Here is a 23,176-nt window from a genome sequence, read left to right as displayed (position 1 = left end):
GCCATGGCCGAATCTCTGACAGTTAAAACATCTTCGTGGGTTGGGTATATATGGTCTTACATTTATTTTCAGGTAACCAGCTTCAATGCTTTCAGGCAGTGCGCTGGTATTGAAAGTGAGGATCAGGTGCTTTGTGTCTATTTCCTTGTTATCCTTCCGGATCTTTATGCGCTGAACATTTATGACATCTTAGTCAGTAAGGCCTTCAAGCATTTCTTTCTCAGAGAGGTGGATAAAGTCGATTTCAGATATGACGCCTCGGACAGTGTTCAAAGATCGATGTGAAGTGACAGAGACTGGGATTTCCCCAATGGATGCAAGGTTTGAGAGTTTAGAGTGTTGGACAGTGTCACGAAGTTTGAGCAGTAAGTCACCGCTGGCCATTTTGGATACCTTGTACCCGAGGCCCAAGGTGTCTGTAAGGCACTTTGCTACTAGGAACGGGGATATCAGTCTTGCTTGTTTTCCTTCTGCTTCGCTATGGACAACATGAAATTTTGGGAAAGATAGTTTTCTTTTCTGAAAAAAATCATCTGCATCGTTCAGCCCTCTTTTGAGAGAGCGATCTGGTTTGGAAAATGGGGGAGCCATAAAATATTAATGTTTTTCGGTCATGGTGCCAGCCACCCACCATGGAGACCAACAAGGGGACGCGACAGGAACTTGCGAGCAAGTCCTGCCCACGCCAGCTGTACACCTTAACTATAACCTAATATGACCCAACTCAGGGTAGTTGGTCACACACGGTTAACCCTCGCCGCCAGGAAAAAGAGGAAAAACGAAGAAAAGAGGAGGAGACAGGAGAGCTGTAAGAAAGAGATAGGAAAGTGAAAGATAGAGGGGAGGATAGGAAAAGGCGACTGCCGATTTCCCCCGGTCGGGTCAGGCCGGAGGTGCCGTCTACAGGAAGCTGGGGCCAAAGTGGTGTGTTGCCTCCGCCGAGGGGCCTTAAGGGTCCAAACGCTCGGCATCGGCTCAACCACCAGGATCCCCTTTTCCCCGGACACGGCGATGCCACGCACGGCTAAGCGCGGATGCTCGGGTCCGTGGTGATGCATTGTTCACCATCATCCCCCTGCGGGGATGTCCCTGCGGATGCTCGGGTTAACCCCGTGGTGTCGCCACTCACCAACGTCTGCATGCTGCAGACGCCTCCCTGCGGGGACGTCATATGGTATAGTTTGAAGGAATCTTCCTTCTAGTAATACATTAGTCAATTTTATTGCATTCTTTAATTCAACTTGGTTTTATACTTTCTGGCAAATGACTAGCAACAACAATGATGTGGAGGTCTGGCGATCGCCATGGGCACTAATATCATTGTTGCCAAATTATCATCGGTCAAAGTGTTGGCAGTGGCTGTTACAGGGTTCACTGTGTTGTTAAATTAAGCATGTTAAATCATTCTAAGAGAAACCTGCAATACTGCTGTGCATCTGAAATATAAATATTAAAATCTCCAAAAATAAGGCCCAAAGGTTCAGAGGCTGGTACATGGCACCAAATGTTACATCGAATTGGAGGTTCTTATAAGTACCTCAAGGCATGTGTCACTAAATGAACACTGCATAGATACTGAAAAGCAATGCCCTCTTATGAATAACACTACTACACCATATCTCACTCATGAATCACACAATTGTGAAGAAAACGTACAACTGGGTGTAAGAATAGCTTCACTGTCCCTAAGCAAAGCCAGGTTTAACTGAGCACTCAAGCCAAAAATAAACTTCTGGTCCTCAATGGACATTATTAACCACTGAGACTGTTACAAATAATACGAATATTGCTAAATAGCACAGAAAAGGTACTCTTTGTTATGAAATAACAGATCAATCCCAGAAGAAGTAAAACATAACTTCAGAAACAAACACTACAAGCCATTAGCACACGAGATCTTTGCAGTTTGTGAGGTCATCGTCCCAGCAAGCATGCTGTGAAGATAACTTCTGTTTTTCTCATTCTTTATCACTTTCACCTGGCCAAACCAACAGCCTTTATCTCTCTTACAGGTGACTGTTTTGAGCCTACCTCTAGACCCTCATGAGCTTAATGAACTGTACTAAAACACAAATAAGTATCCACTGCTTCAGGGTCCTCACTGGACCATCATTATATTCATTAGTCTGAATACCATGCAAAAACACTTAACTAGACTAATACATAAGGCGTACGAAGTAATTGAGTTCGGAGGGGCATCAGCTGCTCCAGAAAGGCAATGTGCGCTGGTCACACTCCAGGCAGAACAAAAAGCTCCCACATCGTCAACTATGTATGGAATCTATACCCATTAAAAAAATTGCCGTGTCTTGATAGCAGATTATAGTTCTCATACAAAGTACAACAAAGAAATGGCACTAAACAGTGTAATCAATTCTTTGAACCTGTGAGAGCATTATACTAGCCTTATCGCCTACTAAAGCAATACACAGCTGAGCAAGTGCCACTGTTCACAGCACTGCCCCTGCAGCCCAAGTCGTGTTATGTTGCTTCAGCATGCCTTACATGCCTCACCAAAAATAGACTGTGAGCCATGTTGTAATACAAAGCTCTGCATTCCTTTAACCCCCTAGGGATTCTCAAACATGCATATTTCAGTACATGGGTGGGCACACTACTTCACAACAGATAGCTTGCAGCGGTGTCACACCATTCACTCTGATGTTGAATCAGGAATGTGGGGAAGTAATTTTCATTCGTGCAAACTGCTTATTAGCACTAGCCCCGATGTAGCTTGGTGGGTGCTATGTAGCCAATCATCGTGGTGCCACTGACATCATACACAAGCCACCCAAGCCAATGTTGGCTCAAACATTGTATCATATGTTGAAGGCCTGGCTATTATGCCGTGAAAAAGACCTCCGGAGCACACGTTACCACTCATTTGCAATGCACTACCCTGAATAATGATGCCCAACCAAAACCCACACTGCTTTCTGTCCAGAATCCACACACAATGCAGGCATTGACTGTTTAATGTAATTTCTGTTTCCCTACCGATTTTCACAGCTTTAAACCACCTTTGTGCCTGCCCTGTATATCAATAATGATTACTCGCTTACAATGGAGCCTATTCCTATTCACACAAAATCTGGAATATATGAACATGAGAAAACTCTCAGCTACTGTACTTTGCATGTACCATGCCACAAACGTACTCTGAATGCATCCACATGTACCCAGACCCAATCTCTTCACTAAAACTGACATCCAACAACTGAGCAAACAATGGTAAGGACATGAGGTCCCTCTCAGGACATACGTATGAAGGAAGCTAAGAAGCTTCCTTCACACGACATCACACAAGACAAAAAAAAAACCTACAAATTTTTCACTTCATTTCCTGAATGCCTTAACCCAAATCTTTGCACTGCTCTCCTTCAAATGGTAGTGCCATAAAAAGCAGCAGGACACGTATGTGCACCACACAATACCAAATGCAATACCAAACTAAAACTATACATTGTAGTGGCAACTGAGACTCACCTTTCAATGCTATACAGCTCAGCAGTTCTCTTGTGGTGGCAGGATCCATGCTGCACGCTCCTAAATGAATGCAGACATACGTACATCCATTAGGCATGCATTGTTTGGGATACCTGACCTAATGGCAGATGGCAAAAAACAAAGTAACACTAAAATAGCCTATTAAAACAGCATTACATTCAGCATGATAAGCTATGGGGCACCAATAACAAGCAACACCTAAACTCCTGTAACGCACACAATAAAACTGAAAACAGATGCGCGTAACTACAGGTACACACTATAACTATGATGGCCCCTTCAAAGTTCAGCAATCTCTGTGACAGCTACACGAGACCAAAATGTCGCCACGCATTGAGCATAACTCCGCCTGTATAAAACAGCTGAACCGCAATGTGGATCATGAAACTGAGAAGTGCAGTTCGGTTGGTTACAGCCACAGGAAAAACTTGGCAAGCGTCACCTTGACTTTAGGCGCGCAAAACACGTTATGGCAAAACATCAACATACTCAGTCCTGACCCACAGAGCCAATTAGGATCAATAAAACTTTTTAGCTGGGCTAGTTAGTGATACATACTTGAATAAAAAGGTAGCACAAAAAAACGACCATAGGGGGAAGACACCACAAAAATGAACATAACTCAGCAATAAAGCAAGCCAAAAATGCAACTACGTAGAGCACATAATAGCCTGGTTACAATATCCATCACACAGACACTTGCGATCCTCATTTAACTCGGTCTGCATTAAGATTTTCCAGCACGTTCGAAATATCCGGTGCTATAGAGGCATTTTCAATACTCAATGAGAAGTTTCCCTCCCATGTGTTAGGTGGCGGCAAATTTTCCATCGACAGCCATAACATGGTGATGTCCGGCGACACTGCGTAGTCGGGTGCAGCGGCAGCCAAATCTGTAGCCAGACGCTGTGATAGCAGTTGGCGCCAAAATCAAAAGATTTGTTCTCACAGCTGTGCAGTTTATTATCAGAAAAAAAAGAAACGCCAGACTGCTCTCAAGACGGTGGCGGCTGCTGACCTTGAAGCCGAGATTGAGGCAGCTAGAGGAGAGACAGTGTAAAAAGGCAGCTGTTTTTTTTACGAACGGGTGGTGTGTCGCAGCTGCATGCAAATCTACAGTCCACCAGGACAGGTGAATGTACAATCGCATCAAAGGCAGGTTCGAGAACACCCTCCCCCACCTCAGTGAGCGGTTCTCTAAACAGAGTTTCTGTGTGATGCCGTTGCGATGCATAGTCGAAGCTTGCTGGCCCCTGCTGAAGTGCATCGACACAAATATGCTGTTGGCCATCTCTGTTGAGAAGCACGTTGCAGTGGAGATGCACAAGCTGTGCTCCTCACAGAGGATAGGTCTGTTGCCAATCTTTTCGGCCTGGGGCGATCTACTCTCAACCCCATCTATCAGGAGTTTTGTGACACCATAGTGTGCCTACTCAAGGACAAGTGTATCAACATGCCTTCTCCAGACGCAATGGGCGACCACATTAGAGAGTTCAGTGCCGTTTGCAATTTTCCACAAGCGATGGGTGCACTCGACGGGTGCCATTTTCCCATGTAACCACCAAAGGAAAACACATAAGACTACTACAACTACAAAGCCTGGTCAGTTACCTTATACTTGGCTTATGTAGAGCTTACATGTTGCAGCCAGAAAGGCAGCACTGCAACAATACGAATTTGCTAATGCAAAAGTCTTAGTTCACAACTCCTTGTGCTCGTTCATGATTTGTGAAGAATTCTTTTAACTCTTACAGGCGCTTTTACACAATTGCATAAGTGGCAAACTTACATCTTTTTCTGAGAAACTGGAACACTTAACAGTGATTTCATTATTTCAGTCAAATTGAGCACCCTTCTTGTTGCAAATAAGTTGCTTTTTTGTACCATGTAGCAAATGCAGTAAATAATATTTCACATAAGTGTGAGCTAGGTAGCACTTTGTCCGCCGTTTTCGTGCAGCAGATTTTGCCGTGAGTGAAAACATTGTTTTTGCTCAATTTCGAGCGTAATGCGAATCTTCGAAACACAAAGTGATTACACGATCCCTAAGGTGTTTACCTGACACACGAGAACATTTTGATGTTACTATTTCTATCAAATCTGACACTTCGTACGAAATTCTCCACATCGTTTAAAACCTTACGTGCTGGCCTTTCAATTTTGAAAACTAACAAATTCCCATCCTCGAGGCCTGAATATACTACTTAGGTAAAAAAATAACTGATTTCAGTCAAAACAAAAAAGGGCGCCTGAAAGGGTTAATGCTGTTTTTTTTTGACAGGCACAGCATTGTGCTGCTCCCCTCCGTACACCACCAGTGCCACTTTTGGTACACAAATATTGGCTCACCAGGGTGCTGCCACAATGCCTACATTTATCAACACTCCCTGCAGGCAAAGTTCATTAAAGGGCCAACATTTCAGGCTCCAGCTGTTGTCATCAGTGCTGTGCCTCCACTAATACCCTGAGATTAGTTAGTTAGTTATATTGATTTTAATGGCGCAAAAGCAACTGAGGCTATGATGCGCCAAACACAAGGTTAGAGTTTTTGTTAAAGGTGAAGCTTTCTATACTTAGAGTTTGTTTAAAATGCTTGCTTCCTTGAGAAACCTAAAAATACATGAGATGTCAACCAGTGCTCGATCACCTAAAAGTAACATGGGGTGTAATGGGATGGTTTCCCTGTAAAATGTTGTAAAATATTTCTTTCTTAGCTCTTCTAGCTTTATACATGAAATTAAAATGTGGTTCACTGTGAGTTCAGCACCACACATGTCACAGAGAGGTTTGTTTTGTTTGGTTAGCAGAAAGTTGTGCTTGAGGTGGGTGTGTCCAATGCGGAGCCGACATAAAATAACTTCGGTAAAACGTTCTTGATGCCTACACGATTGCCATTCCCCTAAAATGGGCTTAACAGAATGTAATTTGTTGTTTGCGTGCTCTTCCCATTCTGCCTGCCACTTATTTCTGAGTTTACTGTAGATAAACTTTAAACAATCCCTGTGCGGTATGTTCACTTGCTTTATTTGGCCATTCCGGGCTTGTGCAGCACATACATCTGCTTTCTCATTACCTACAATTCCAACATGGCTAGGAACCCAGCAGAATTTAATGTTGTGCTTTTGTTTTGTGATTTTAACTATGTTATGTATGATGTTTCCTATTATGGGTTCAGTAGCATTCCTGGAGTGCAGTGCTTTGAGCATACTGAAGGAATCGGTGTAAATGATGCTATTTTTGATGTTCTCTCTTACTATTTTTTCTACAGCTATGAAGATGGCATAACACTCAGCAGTAAAAACTGATGCGCATTCTGGTAGTCGCATTATCTGTTTATTTTTTTCTTGGATTACTGCACTTCTGACATGACTTTCTGTTTTTGAGCCATCGGTATAAAATTCAATGTAGGTGTCATACGTTTCTTGTAGTGCAAAGAATTCCTGTAATATGTACTCGTTTGGCGTTTGCTTTTTGTCTAAATGTGTCATTGTGAAGTCACATACTGAAGGCAGGCTGTACCATGGTGGCAAATATTCATTCCTTTGTGCAATATTCGGTAGGGCATCTAGTACTGTTAGCTCTTCACATTTATCTTCAAAGCGCAGTAGTAATGGCCTGATAGAATGTGGTTTGTTGATGAATAATCTTTTAGATGGGCACTTGGTGACAACTGGATGGCAGAGATGTTTCGGAAGAGAACGGATTTTTAAGACGTATGTGCATGTTAGTGCGATTCTTCGGTCCTCAAGAGCGGGCTCATTAGTTTCAACGTATAGGCTGGCTACTGGTGATGTTCTGTATGCTCCAGATGATAGGCGGAGACCAAGATTATGAATGGGGTCTAATCTTTTCAAGTAGGATGCTCTTGCCGAGCCATATACTATGCACCCGTAGTCCAGCTTGGAGCGCACCAGAGAGCGATATATTTGTAAAAGGCTTGCTCTATCGGACCCCCACCGCTTCCGTGAGAGCACTTTTAAGACATTGAGGGCTTGAGAAGCTTTCTTTTTAAGGTTGTTAATGTGTGGTAGAAATGTGAGTTTCTTGTCGAAAGTTAGGCCTAAAAATTTGTGTTCTTGTTTAATTGGTAGCGCAGTGTGATTCAGGTATAGACTGGGATCGACCTGTAGGCCTCGTCGCAATGAGAAAAGAACAGCTACTGTTTTTTGAGGGGAAAATTTAAATCCATTTTTGTCTGCCCAAGAACCTAGTTTATTTAGTGTGATTTGTATTTGTCTCTCACAGGTTGATATGCTGGAGGACGTGCATGCTATTTGTAGGTCATCTACATAAACTGAATACATTATGGACTTGGGTATTTCTTTAGCTAAGGAATTCATTTTTATTATGAAGAGTGTCGTGCTTAGAATGCACCCCTGGGGTACGCCGTTCTCTTGGGTGAAAGTCATGGAGAGAGTTGCTCCTAGGCGGACTCGGAATGTGCGGTTAGCCAGGAAGTCGTTCAAGCAGTTCAACATCCTGCCGCGGATACCTAGCTCTGCTAGGTCACGGAGGATGCCGAACTTCCACGTAGTATCGTAGGCCTTCTCCAGGTCGAAGAAGACCCCAATACAGTGCTGCTTGTGGATGAACGCCTCCCGGATGGTGTTTTCTAGGCGGACAAGGTGATCTGTGGTGGAGCATGTTTTCTTAAACCCACATTGGTGTTTATCTAGTAGTTGCCGAGATTCAAGTACGAAGGTCAGTCTAATGTTTATTACACTTTCGAAAGATTTAGCAATGCAGCTGGTGAGGGCTATTGGTCTGTAACTGCTAGGACTTGTTGGTGGTTTTCCGGGTTTGAGAAAGGGTATTATGACTGCTTTTTTCCACTCGTCAGGTATATTTCCAGTTATCCAGATTTTATTAAAGAATTTTAACAGTGCCTCTACAGCAGCCTCGGAGAGATGTGCAAGCATAGCGTAATGCACGTTGTCTGGTCCTGGTGCTGTCTTTTTTCCAGAAGATAATACCTTATTTATTTCTTGTAGTGTGAGAGGCTGGTTGTAATCCTCATGAACACCTGCTCCAGATGGAAATTTTTGTTTTTCAGCTATTGCTTTGTGTTTTTGAAATGTGCTTGTGTAGTTGGATGAGCTTGAGATCTCAGCAAAATGCTCGCCCAGTATGTTGGCCTGTTCTTCTAAAGATGTTTGTGTCCCGGGTGCTGTCAAGAGAGGAAGTGTGAAAGGGGTATGGTCACCAGTAAATTTACGCACTTTTTCCCACATTTTCTTTGATGTTGTTGAGCTGTTTATTGAGGAGACATATTTCTGCCAAGAGGTTTTTTCTGCATTTCTTCGGACATACCGCGCTCTGGCTTTTGCCTTCTTAAAGGTAAGTAAGTTCTCTGCAGTGGGATATCGACGCAGAGCGCTCCAGGCTTTGTTTTGTTGTTTTTTTGCTAATGTGCATTCTTTTGTCCACCATACTTTGTGTTTCTTTTGTGCAAGTCCTGTTGTTTGTGGTATAGCGAGTGTTGCGGCCGATATTATGCATTCAGTAAACTTCTGATTAATTTCATCTGTGCTAAGGTCGTCACAAAATTCCTTTTCCAGAGTGGCACTTTTTGTAAAGAGTGACCAGTCGGCAAGCTGAATTTTCCAGCGCCGTGGCCTTGTGGGGATGATTGGAGTGGATGATGAGAGCCTGATGACGGTAGGTAAGTGATCGCTGCCCATGGGGTCATTTAAAACATCCCATTTAAAATCGTTAAAAAGTAATGGTGATGCGAAGGCTAAATCGAGAGAGCTCATTTTTGCTGAGCTTGGGCAGCAATATGTGGCTTTTCCCGTATTTAAAAGACAGACATTATTCGAAAGTATAAAATCTTCGATTGTTTGGCCTCTAGAGTCGCAGCGTTCGCTTCCCCAAAACGGAGAGTGAGCGTTAAAATCGCCAACTACCAGAAATGGCTCCGGCAGTTCATCGATCAGGCCTTCTAGATCTTGGCATGTTAATGTGATGTGTGGGGGAAGATATACAGAACATATTGTTATGGTTTTGTAGCTGATGACGCTAACCGCAACCGCCTCAAGTTTTGTTTTCAGTTTGATTTCTTGAGCCGGGACGCCGCTTTGGATGATGATTGCGACGCCTCCCGAGAGTCTACTTGCATGTTCGCGATCACGCCTAAAAGTTGTATAATGCTTTAAGATATTTGAATGTTGGGGACCAAGATTGGTCTCCTGGAGACATAGAGCTAGAGGCATCACGGACCCTAGAATATGTGTTATATCACTGTAGTTCCTTAACATTCCTCTACAGTTCCATTGAATCGCAAATATCATGTTTGTTTTTTTGGGTGTGAATGGAACTGAAGGAATTTACTGTTCTGGGCCCGTTACCAGGGTTTTATCTTTTCTTCGCTCGTGAGAGCCGGTCCGCCGCCGTAAAGCGGGCGGAGTGGTAGTTGTATCCATCACCTCACCAGAGGTGCTGGAGGACCGCGAAGCCGCGGATGTGTTGGTGTCAGGCCTGCCCCGACGGGGGGAAGTCCTGCGGGATGCTGGCCCATGGGCCGGCACTCCCTGGCTTGGAGTTGGCAGAGCAGCCTTGGCTGTCTCTGCCTGGGGCGTTGATGGCACTACCACAGGCGCGGTGGGAGTGGCCGCGGCAGATGCCGGAGTGCTGCGTGGTGCACCGCCCCTGCGCGCCACGTCAGCATAGTTTGGTTTGGCTGTGAAAGAGAATGTATTTGTCAGTGCAAAACGCCTTCTGGCTTCTTTGAATGAAATGTTTTCCTTGGTCTTAATGGTGATGATTTCCTTTTCCTTCTTCCAGGACGGACATGCCCTGGAGTACGCAGCATGTTCTCCTTCACAATTAGCGCAGCGTAGAGCTGCGTCGCATTCCTCAGAATGGTGTTCCTTCGACGCGCATTTCGCGCAAGTTTTGTGGCCGCGGCAACTCTGCGATCCGTGGCCAAACCGTTGACAATTAAAGCACCTTCGGGGGTTAGGGATGTAGTGTCTTACATTTACTTTGAGGTATCCAACGTCGATGGTTTCGGGCAATGTGCATGTGTTAAAAGTCAGGACTAGGTGTTTGGTATCTATTTCTTTGTTGTCCTTGCGGATCTTGATTCGATATACATCAATGACATTTTGCTCGGAAAGCCCTTCCAGCATTTCTTTCTCGGTAAGGTGTAGAAAATCATTTTCTGAGATGACGCCACGGACAGTGTTGAGGGATCGGTGTGCAGTGATGGAGACAGGTGTGTCCCCAATAGACACTATGTTACAGAGTTTGGTGGTTTGGACATTTTCTCGGCGTTCCAGCAATAAATCGCCACTGGTCATTTTGGATACTTTGTAGCCGGGGCCCAAAGCTTCTGTTAAGCACTTCGATACCATGAAGGGGGATAGAATTCTGGCCTGTTTATCTTGAACTTCACTGTGGATGACATGGAATTTGGCAAATGTTGGTTTCTTTTTGGAAAAAAAGTTCTCTGCTTCGTTCCGCACTCTTTTAAGAGAGCGATCAGGTTTGGAAAGGGGGGGAGCCATAAAAAATTGATGTTTTTCGGTCATGGTGCCAGCCACCCACCATGGAGTCCAACAAGGGGACGCGACAGGAACTTGAAAGAAAGTCCTGCCCACGCCAGCTGTACACCTTAACTATAACCTAATATGACTCAACACAGGGTAGTTGGTCACACACGGTTAACCCTCGCCGCCAGGAAAAAGAGGAAAAAACCAAGAAGGGAGGAGGATACAGGAGAGTTGTAAGAAAGGAGATAGGAAAGTGAAAGATGGAGAGGAGAACAGGAAAAGGCGACTGCCGATTTCCCCCGGTCGGGTCAGGCCGGAGGTGCCGTCTACAGGAAGCTGGGGCCAAAGTGGTGTGTTGCCTCCGCCGAGGGGCCTTAAGGGTCCAAACGCTCGGCATCAGCTCAACCACCAGGATCCCCTTTTCCCCGGACACGGCGATGCCACGCACGGCTAAGCGCGGATGCTCGGGTCCGTGGTGACGCATTGTTCACCATCATCCCCCTGCGGGGATGTCCCTGCGGATGCTCGGGTTAACCCCGTGGTGTCGCCACTCACCAACGTCTGCATGCTGCAGACGCCTCCCTGCGGGGATAATACCCTGAGATGAAGCGTTTCCCCTCAGAGCAGACTTAATGTAACCCGTCAGCCATAGCATCCAAATGAATGCCGACATGAAATGGTTAAATTACCGCTTTTTGAAAGCTAGAAGGGCGGTGGAGAATGCGTCTGACACAATGAAGGCAACATTTAGGTTCTGCATGAAGACGATGGTGTGCAGCCTAGATACAGCTTCAATGGTGATTCGCACCTGCTGTACGCTGAATAACATCTGCGAAACATTTGGAGACATCATGCGAGACTGGACCTCTGATGCAAAGGTTTCCGAGGCCCTGTATGAGGTGCAATAGAGAGTTACAGATGCTCAAACCGAAACGGGTGCAGCAGTATGAGTTGCAATCCTAGAATCCTACAAGACGCGAGCATAAAACTGAGGTAAACAGTGCTATCCATTTACAATAACCACGTTTTCTGGCTGGCAAGTTGATGCATGCATTCACTTTCAGAAACTGTGTGAAAAGATGACAGCAGAACACACAGAAGATGCACATAAAATATGAAAGGTTACACAGGAAGCCTCTCTATAGGCTTAACTGCCAACACTTAACAAAACAAGGTATGTGTCACATTCAAAGGAACCAAAGCAAAAAGATGAAGGACTAGACAAAGAAAAACATTGGCTAGCTTTATCTTGTCCTTCATCTTTGCACACTGAGCCCGTTGTTTAAACATGAATTACCAACATCCCCACAATGCTATGCTGCTGCAGAATATATCCCCGGAAAAATATCACAAAGCGGTGCCAAATATTGCTAATGTACTGGAACAGCTGCAAGAAGCACAAAACAGCAAGAAAAATAAAATAGACTAAAATCGGAAGGAGTAACCTGAGATAATGTGACATGCATGTGGTTACCATAGCCTTGATTGAAAATCACTCTGGTACTGGAAAAAAGTGCAAAAAATGCAACAAAGCAAGAAAGAAAAACAAAACGATAGATAAAATCGGAAGGAGTCATATTAAATAATGCCGCATAACACAGTTACCACAGCCTTGAGTATCACAAATCACTGCACTGGTGCCAAAACAAATGCAAAAATTGAGCAAGAAAAAAAACAGACAAAACCTGGAGTCACATCAGATGATGTCATATTACAGAGGTCGGCACACTGACTCATGAGTGCACTCATATCATGTCACACTCATGTCTGTGAGTGTGAGTGAATGGTTGTGTTAGTGCAAGTGAGTGGATGCAAGTGTGGGTGGTCATGAGTGTCAATGAGTGGATGTGAGAGTGAGTAGAGATGAGTGAGTGTGGGTGGTCATGAGTGTGAGGGTGGATGCAAGTGTGAGTAGAGATGAGTGCGAGTGAGTGGATGAAATTGGAAATGAGTGTTAGTGAGTGGATGTGAGTGTGACAGAGATGAGTGGTGATAGGACATGAGTGATGAGAGAGAGAGAGAAAAACTTTATTGAGGCAAGTGTGTTGAACCCCCTTGGGTCCCTGGACCACTGCACGGTCCCACTCTATGTCGGAACGTTCATGTGGTGTTTGTTCATATGGAATCTTCACGTGCGTTTCCGAAGTGCGCGCACCTCTTATCGCCTTATCTGGCGATCCTTCATAGCTTCGAGCTATCGCTATGTACACGTGCTCCTTCCTATCTTCTGGCCACTCGGCTGCTTATAAATACGTCCTACACTTTTGAATAAACGTTCATTTTTCTGGTTCTACTGGCTGTGCGGCTGCTTCCTTGGTTCGGCGTTCTGCGGGCACGCTATGGATATGCAACAGTTCATGATGTCGGCACCCCGAAGCACCGCAGCAAACTGCGATGGCGGGTCCAGAGACGAGAGCACGACCTCCCAGTCCTCCCAACTTGATAACGTGGGCTGTCCCTGCGGGGGAGGATTAGCAGGGCAGCCGAAAAGGATGTGGGAGTGTGTGGCATGAGGGTCGCTGCACAGGGTGCATGCAGGGGAGGTGCCACAGTAGAGAGATAGCAGCTGAGGGGATGAGAGAGAGCGGGTCTGGAGGCATCTCCAGAGGATCTGTTGGGAATGGGTAAGGGAGGGATGTGGAGGAGGGTAAGTCCGACGGTCCAAGCGGGGCATTTGCGTCAGCTCTGCAAAGATGTGTGCCCGTTCTCTCGAGATGCCTGGACCGAGGCCGTCCTGTGCCCGGCAAATCAAACCTCGGGCCAATTTATCGGCAGCCTCGTTTCCTGGATTCCCTGAGTGAGCCGGCACACACTGGAGCTCTACCCTGTGTGGTAAATGTTTGGAGGGGGTGTTCAACAACTCCCAAGCAGGGGCGTGAATCCTGCCTCTCGTGAAGTTGAACAGAGCCGTTTTGGAGTTGCTAAAGATGTAGTTTGCATTGGAATGTACAAGGGCTAGGGCGATGGCGGTTTCCTCTGCCTCCTCAGGCGTACAGCCCGAGGGAAGGCGGTGTGTGAGGAGCTGTGCTAGGGCTGGATTGTAACCAACTGCTACAGCTTCATGCGCTGTGCACGCGGCGTCTACCCAAATGGCGTCCTGGGCTTGTCGTAATACTTGTGTAGGGCCTTAGCGCGAGCCATGTGGCGAGGAATGTGGTACTGGGAATGAACGTTCCGGGGAAGGGGTTTCACAATGAGAGGGGTGTGAATGTGTTGAGGAATGGCTATAAGGGATGTCTGATTAGCGGGAATGTTGATGCGAAGAGAAGCAAGGATATGCCTGCCAGTTGCGCTCGCGGCAAGTCTTAGGTACTGTGTCTGAAGGTGCGCATCTACTGGTTCCTGAAAGGTGTTATGCATGCCTAGTTCAAGGAGCTTGGCTGTGCTAGTGCTGCGGGATAGGTTTAAGGCTGCCTTGGTTGCTAGATGAATCATGGCGTTCACTCGCTCTGTTTCCATGCGGTTCAGCTTAAGATATGGGGTGGCGTATAAAATTCGGCTAAGTGTAAAAGCATGCACTACTTTCATGTTGTCCGCTTCGTCTAAACCTTTGTGCAGGGAGGATACGCGACATAGAAGTTGCAACACGGATTGCGTGGATGCCTTGAGTGTTTTAAGGGTATGATCGTTGCGTCTGGAATCCTGCAAGTAAAGGCCAAAGATGAAGGATGAGTGATGAGTCGACATGAGTTGGGGTGAGTGGTTGTGAGTGGACATGAGTGGCAGCAAACTTCATGTGATACTGAAGCTTGTCACATGTGTTTAGCTATTTTCATGTTGTTGACAGTTGAGGGAAGTATATATTCACTGCTGAGGACGCTCAAGGCAGCATGAGGCATCATGCCGGCGTCTATTTAGAACCTAAGGATTACACTGGAGAGGAAATGGCAATCTTTTATTCCAGTTCACCTTACTAGTTCACCGCTAGGCACGGGCGCAGGCCCTTCACGGGTGCAGTGAGCCATTACAAGTTGTGTCAGATCCGTTGATCGCATTTCGCACTGCCATTGCTAGAAAGGCAGACGTCTCTTGACACGCCTCCTACGCGGCTCGAGCTCATATATACAGTGTTCCAATGCTTGCTGCCGAAATTATTGTCAGCTTCTTGGCAGTAACTAGCACAAGGTGGGATCTCGAGCACTGCAGTGCACGCTTAGGTTTTTCTGTGCCAAGCCATGTGCATTGTAGAGCTCTGCTCTGGCCGCAAATTTTTTTACTAGGGCCGGAACCATGCAAAGAACCTGATCTACTTGGCCTGGCTACTCAACCACCCAAGCTAGGCTCAAGCCTGGAAATGATGCGAAAACCAAGTGTGCTTTTCGGTAACACCAGAGGTTCTCGTTTCTGTCATGTACTTGAAGGAGCACTGTGTCACAAATTAAGCATGTGGTTTTTATTTTTTGTATGCATAGCATCAGGCATGGTGACGCCTTCACACCAAGGAGACAGCCGAAGTGGTAGTATTTAATGTTTTAATCTGCTCCAGAAATCATTGTTTCGTGGCGATGATGAAGAAATGGTGCGGCTATTTTCGGCAGTGGAATGAGGTGGCAGCAAAAATGGGCGCACACTTTTTGATTGGTTGGCCGTACAGTTCAAATTAATTTCTTATATACTCGGGAAAGGGACCTAAAATACATTTCTGAGTGTTGTCACATTTTCATTCTAGAAAAAAAACTGCAAAAGAAAAGGAGTACGAGCGAATCAAAGCCAATAAGAATCAAGGTAGGGGCAACACAGTTTTCGTTTTACCTAAAAGTATTGAGCAAGAGAGTGCTGCTGTTCAAACTGCCGGTACTGATAAAGCAGCGAAGAAAAGTTGTCGGACGGACATCATAGCCAAAAATATGACAAGAGAACAGGAGACTGAGAGCGGGGAGGAAGAGTTTTTCATAAACATGTCTGAATGGTGCCGACATGTTGGACACTGGACTGCGCTTGAACAGGAAAGAGTTGATGACTAAGCTCCCCAATGCTCCCACTAGAGTTGAAAACAAAACGGTTTTTCTGTAGGGTCATGAAAAGGCTCCCGTCAGTGCCATGAACATGGAACTACACCGCTGGCAACTTGGGCTGCTGCGGGCTGTCCTGGGAAGTCAAGAACTGCATACAAGCTTCCACTGCATGTGTGCCAGGCGTGGTTCCAATTTGTGGTGGCCAATCTTTGGCACTGGGCAAGTGAAATGGGCTTGTGAAATACGATTTTGTTTTATCTTTGTGTTTGCAAAACTGTAAGGGGGCAAACTTCTATCTGGACACTCCAATTTCAGTAGTTCTACTCCCACTGATATCTGTACACCTTGAGGAATCCTTTGAACCGGACACTACGATTTCCTCTAAGAACTTGAGGATAGGTCTTTTTTCCAGTAAAGTTCCACTGTTTCAGTGCTCACAAGTTAGCTGCATACACATTCTTCCATGAGCGTTTCCTCTACAAACAATGAAGTGAACTATGGGAAAATAATTAGGTTAGAGTCACCTTATACCTTATCCAGTCTCTAAATTAGGTGCATTGTTAGCGCCCTCCATGCCCATGCAGATGCGAATGTGGTCTCTGCACGGACCGGCCTCAAGCAAGAGCACTGCACTGGTTTCTGAGGCCTCCTTCAGATGGGGTTTGTGTGCCGCGCAGACAACGCACTGCACGCACGCATATCCACAGATCGCTCATGCATACCTGCTCTGGCTAGACAAAGCCAGCCCTGCTCTTAATTATGCCCCAAAGAAAGCCCAAGAGTCAGTTCTAAAGGGACTAATAATGGCCACTCCCCTTTTGATCCTTCTTCTGCAGGGCAAAACTGTACTTGAGGCCCATTCCAGTCGTTACCCATTTCGTGAGGAACTCACTTGATCTTTTCGAAGATACTCTCTATTTCCAATGCCGCTAAAGGTATTCAGTCACCACTTGCCTCCAATGTATTCATGCAGATGAGAGGACACGTCATTGTCAAGGCAAACCCAACATAGGTACTGGACACCGTCAACGACCATTGTGGTAGTGGTTTATTATAAAAAGAAAAAGAAAAAAAATTAAGGAAAAGGCCAATTTATTATAGTTACTTAGATGCCGTCATAGGCATGCACACAGGGGGAGGGGTTGTGACCACCCTCTCTAATCATCAAAGGGGGCGCCAGGTCTGCCTATACCTTTACTTTGTCGGATCTGGCACGTCATTTTTTATCGTGCAGTGTTGCGGTCATTCAGATTTTCTGGCGATACAGGCAGCCGAAGACCCATGATGTTGTATTCCAAAAAATGTTTACTAGCTGGGTCACTTTGAGGCAACCTTTTCAGGTTCATTTTTGCAGTTAACAAGACAGATGTGTCATAATTTCTGTGGTTTAGAGAAAATGTAAATTCATTCGGAAGCGCGTTGGTGCATTCATGCCTCAGCAGCATGGGACTGCCTTCCTCTGCCGATCTTGCACATGAAAGTATAAACTACTGCTTAATAATATTTCGTACACATCGAAATTCCATCACACTGAAATAAATATTTTAAAATCATTCCTCATCTTTGCACTCCGTTTTGACCGCAAGGCGCCTAGGGGGAGAGGAGGTTGGGGATAAGAGGATGCTGCACTGAAACTTGGCTCCCCTTCATGAAGAACCCTACACACGCCTATGGAAATCATTCAAAAATGTTTCTAAGCATTTCAGCTGACGCTAAACAGACACTCATCGTCTCCACAGCAAGCCCGAAAGCACATGTGCGTAACATTGGTTCAGGACATGGAAGTAATGTGTGATGAGTGACCACTTCCTTCGGTCATTGAAACTGTGAAAAGTGGCCAAAGAGCCGGGCAGAGCCCCGGGCGACTCGCCACCACATCTGTGTGACCAAGACTATGCCAGAGGAGCCACAAGCACAGTCAAGGCAGTAAACCGTTCATCCTCCTGTTGTCAACAAACAAGAAAACAGTGAGTAAGCGTGAATGTGAGTGAATGAACATGGGTGTGAGTGAATGGTTGTGCGTGTGAGTGAGTGGTTGCGACTGCGCGTGGTAGTGAGTGCAAGTGAGTGGAAATGCGAGTGAGTGGTTGTGAATCTGAGTGGTTATGTGTGACTGGTTGTGAGCACGAGTATGGGTGATTGGTTATGAGTGTGAGTGGATATGAGTGTGAGTGAGTGGTTGTCACTGTGAGTGGTCATGAATGTGAGTGAGTGCGAGTGGACATCAGTGCAAGTGTGAGTGGTTGTGAGTGTGAGTGACATGAGTACGAGTGCGAGTGGGTGGATGTGAGTACAAGTGACCAAGAGTGTGGTTGAGCCACCTCACATCATGCCAAGGTATGTATATTGCATGTGGTTAACACTGCCTTGAATATCACAAATTGCTGCACAGCATCGCGCAGGCACTGAAGCAAGTAAAACAAATGTACAACAGCAAGAATGAAAAACAAAATCAATAAAACTGGAGCCACCATAAATACAGTCCAACCTCGTTATAACGAAGTCGCATTTTGCGCGGAAATTCGTTCGTTATATCCAATATTCGTTATAAAAGCATGCACTCAAATTCCCGCCGAAAAGGTCACTAATAAACCCAAGTAAAGAGTACTTTAAGATGGACAGCACAGGGTTGAAAAAATGCACTATCTTTGAATTTAACGCGTGGTATAAGCATATGAAACCTCGCCCTGCATTTCGTACTGGAAAGCAAGAGGAAACACAAATCGGGCTGCTGGCCAGGTGCGAAAACTATGTTATTTAAAAAACGACGTAATCTTCGTTTGGCGGCACTTCACACTGTTTGACAGGTTATAGTTCTCGACGAAATCAACACAGAGCAGCGCTTTCCCGATGTCAGCTGATTTGGCCACAGGTAAGTTCCCGAAGTACCCCCTGAACTTCCTGGCCATGTCAGCGGCCTCGCCGCTGCTGAGAGCTCGCACTTCGCCATCTTCACATGCATCGCTGTTTCTAGCATCATCTGCAGAAACCACCTGATCAGCAATTTCTTGGTCGGTCAGTTCGGGCGCCACAGCCAAGTTGTCATCTGCACAGATGAATTCCTCGAACGTAACGTTCGGAACCGCCAGCTGACGCCATGTCGTCTCGCCGAAATTGTCCGCTTGCCTCCCAGTTGCATGCGGAAGCTTTCTGCCTACTTCTCGCAGTTCTCGGCGCCAACGGCTACTTCTTCGCCAGACATGATGTGGCAAACAATCCGATGGCGGTCATTAAATCGCTGCAGCCAGCCACTGCTTGCATGAAAGTCATTGTGGCCTCAGACGGAAGTGAGACTTCTCGCCTTAATTTAAAGGGCGGCAACAGACACAGGCAGGTTAGCAAGGCATCTTCAACATCCTGTCTTGCTGTCATTCTTCACAGCGCCTGCAGAGTGGGCGTTTGCAATCTTCTGCCTTGCGCTCAAGATAACCATCTTATCTAGATAGATAAGAGTGCTAGGCGCAACACCGAAGTCTGCGGCAATGACTTTTCCTTGCGCCCGCTGTCAACTGCCCTGAATATCTTTATCTTCATTTCAAGCGAAACTGCTGTTTGTTAAGACGCGTTCTGCTACGGCGTCTACAGATTGAACTGCAGAGATAGCGCGCACGGGGCGCGGGTCGGAAATTGCGACGGCGGGGGTGGCCGGGGAGCGGGCGCGGTTCGATCACGTGCCAGTCACGTGCTAGGCAGCCATTGATGCTAGATTCATTCGCTCTCCCTAGATGGCGTTGCGTGCGGAAGCGCGGGTGATTCAAACACATTTTAGGTGCGCGCGCTTCAAAAGATCAAAATTTAGCGTGTTTTGAGATTTTTTCCTACTTGTTTGAGCATTTTGAGCCCCGTGAATACAAAAACTGCTTCGTTATAACCGATACAGTGTCAAATTTTGAATTTTTCGTTTCGTTATACAGACAGAACTCCCTTAGAAATAAAGCATGTCCAACCAAACTTTTCTTTCACTTCGTTATACCCGATAATTCGTTGTATCCGTGTTCGTTATAACGAGGTTCGACTGTAATGTCATACTGCACAACCTTGAAGAAAACAAATAAAAAGTGTATGGCGTGACTTGCCGAGATGAAAGCAGGGGTAAGATATCGAGAAAACCGATGAGTCTGAAAACTAACACACACAGAACACCGGTAGGTAAAGTAAACACTGGCAAAACACAAACATACACCGCTGAAAAAATTGGAAAAGCCATGAAAATTTCCCGAGATAATGGCAACTACATTAAAACGAACTGTAATGAGCTGTGTGGTACAGTTGCCAATAAAATAGGTTGACATTATGAATCAATATGCATGGAAAGCATGTGGCTAAACCAGTGCCCTTAAAAAAATTCTTATAGTGATTCAAAAAACTTTGTAATTGCATTCACCATTTTTTCTTGCAGGGTGAAGAGCTGCTGCCTCACTTCAACCTCTCTGGCATGACACACTTCGAAGCTCTCATGGAACATCCTCTGCTCCGTGAGCAAAGCCTGTCTGAAGTCGGACGACGCAGTTGCCCGCATCCTTTTAGGGGTTTTGCTGCTGGAAGATGCCTCCCTGCCCCTCAGCTCCTCCGTCCTCAATAGCCGCGGACTCGGCTGCAGCACTTTCATCGACTAGACTGTTGTCCACGTTGAATGAATTCTTCAGAAGGTGCAAGTACGGGGCTCCCATCATCAGCACTGCTGGTGTCAGTGCCCATTGCAATGTCAAGAGTGATCTGCATCACATAGAACAAAGAAACAACAATTTATGATGTTTGCCTGCTAATGTCTTTGGTTCACAGATAGGTGAGAAGTGTGACATCATTTTTGTGCGTGTCAAACAAGGATATCTCCAGTTACTAGCTGTGAACTGAAGCAGTGATATTAGACGTATTTTGTTTCTGGCACACTTATATTCTTTTCCGATCTAGAGGAGAGAAGTTAACCTTTAATCAGGCTTTTCCAATACATTGGCAACGTTTCTTCCAAGGACATGATTTCTTTACTTACTGCCTGAGCAAATGCATTAAGGGGCCATCTATGGCAGATTCTGATGACATCATGACCACACTTGAAACGTAAGGTGGCCGACGCTTTGAATTAGGCGATTCTTTGCAGCGCTAAAAAACAAAATGACAGCACTAACAAATATATGACGCTGAGATGATGGAACTAGAGATAAACCTCACTATGGTTCAAATGCAACCTAGCACATGCTGTGAGCTATGCAACGTGCAGCAGTGCTAAAAGAGACTAGAAATGTCAAGCTGTTTGCATTTTGTATGTGGCGTCGCCTTGACCTTTTTATTTAGCATTGCAGCGTTCCACATATTTCATGACCACAATATCATAGCTACTCCAATACAGGCCACTTTTAAAAGTTCACGGTGATGTAAATGAAAACATGAGAAAACGATAGAGCACCACGTTTTTGGCAAGTGCCATGCCAATCTTAAATTTGATCTACATACCTGTTCTACAGTGGCTCCCCCAGTGAAACGGGCTTCTTGAACAAGGGAGGGGCGATTCATTGGTAAGGACCCCAAGAATGAATGGATTCAAGCGTAATGGGGCCATTGGATGGCGCCCAAGCCTGCTGTCGCTCAGTTTTTGTTGAAGTCCCTGAAAAGGATGGAAAGTTGCACAAGTTTACATACCTGCTGAATAACAGACTATTGCGCATTTAAAAGCGAAAAGAAAAGCCCGTACAAATGCCCCAAAAGTAAAACGTAGCACGCGAGCGGTGGCCGAAATGGGAGAAACTACATGCCAGTGCGCTCTATCAGAAGATGCTGAGAAAAGAGCAAGAGTGCGTCGGCACATACGGCTGACCCATCTCGATGATCTGATGCTCGCCTCATCGTCTGGTCGTGCGAACCTGTGCCGCTACCATCACTGCTCACCAGGGGTGCTTTAAGTGCTTCGTCAGGAATGTCACCATTTTCAATCAGCGTGAACGCCGTGGTTCGTGCTTCACTTGGCGACGAGTTTGTTGCACTATGGAGCATAAACGTTTCTGCATCGGTTTCACAAGGGCGGTCAAAATTTTGCTTGCCTAAAAGGAACGCATGAAAAAAGAATAGCATGGCTCCGTTGTCTTTATGACACTCAAGAGATCACCAATGGCACACGAAACGAGGTAAATGAAGACCACTTACTTCAGCACAAATTACCTTTCTTAAACTGGAGAAAACAAAGTTAAACAAATTTTCATAGAAAAAAAGGTTGTCTCTGCTAGAGTCATCCTAGATAGGTTATATTCTGAGCGTCTATTTATATCACAAGACAACGCAGCTAATACATGCATGCTTTTTTTTTTCATGCATTCCCTTCAGCCAAGCAAAATTTTTACCTCACTTGCCAAACCAATGCACTAGCTTTTAAACTCCATAGCGCAGCAAACTCGCCGCCAAGTGAAGCGCAAATCACACCGCTCACGAGACTGAGAATGGTGGCATTCCTGACGAAGCAGAAAGCGCATGCCGCTGAAGGCCAGCTTTCCTGCACGATGTGGGCAAACAATAAACCCTTGCTTGAAGCATTGGAAGCGCCCCTGGCGAGCAGTGACGGTAGCGGCGTGGCTGCGCTCGACCCGACGATAAGGCGAGCATCAGATCATCGATATGGATCAGCCGGATGTGGCGACGCCCTTTCGCTCTCTGCTGCGCATCTGCCTTGGAGGAAGAAAAATTTAGAGGAGAGGCCGTCACGTGACATTTTGTGAAGCCGGAAACAAGCTCGGCGGCAGCTTGTCCGGATGTTTACAAACATGTTTACATTTCGCAGCCACGCCGATTGTGCGCGCGTTTCAAAGCCAATGAAGGAGCATGCTATCGCATGGGAACAGGCCCCGGCGCGGGTGGCGCTTGGCTGCTTGCCGATTTAGGGTGACCTATACAGACGTTCGTCAGCGGAAAAGGTAATAAAGCGGAAATACCTATGTGAGACAGGCGGCTACTTTCAGTTACTGCTTCATACTGCGTCTTCTCCGCGCCATCTCGAACTGCTCGGCCGTGGTCACAATTAATAGCAGCCGGGAAAAATGCTTATCTCAACTCTTGCAAGCGCGGGAAATGAGCTTCGCTTTCAATTACTGCGGTGGCCCATCCTGACATGCAGAACCCGTTGTCACTTGTGGCTACGTTGTTTTCTGACGGCGGAGATTATGAGCCTCTCTGGCAGTGGCGTAGCCAGAAATTTTGTTCGGACGGGGGGGGGGGGGGGGGGGGGGCTCATGTTGC

At 45.9% G+C, this 23,176-nt stretch overlaps 2 pseudogenes across 1 annotated transcript in view; one reads left to right on the top strand and one right to left on the bottom strand.

Annotated features, from left to right (window-relative positions):
• The window catches only part of LOC149357958 (uncharacterized), a 104,176-nt pseudogene that overhangs the window by 40,516 nt on the left and 40,484 nt on the right, over positions 1-23,176 (bottom strand). Inside the window, exons 3-4 of the transcript XR_016291911.1 lie at positions 21,407-21,557; positions 20,340-20,671 (exon numbers count right to left, since the gene is read on the bottom strand). The product of XR_016291911.1 is annotated as an uncharacterized LOC149357958 (transcript). The remainder of the gene's footprint in view (positions 1-20,339; positions 20,672-21,406; positions 21,558-23,176) is intronic.
• LOC149357959 (uncharacterized) lies at positions 3,880-5,975 on the top strand (annotated as a pseudogene).

Source organism: Amblyomma mixtum, chromosome 3, assembly GCF_055824585.1.
Source record: "Amblyomma mixtum isolate Tamu chromosome 3, ASM5582458v1, whole genome shotgun sequence".
Classification (NCBI taxonomy): domain Eukaryota; kingdom Metazoa; phylum Arthropoda; class Arachnida; order Ixodida; family Ixodidae; genus Amblyomma; species Amblyomma mixtum.
The sequence above is the reverse complement of the archived record's forward strand: the minus strand, read 5'-3'. Positions and strand labels throughout refer to the sequence as shown.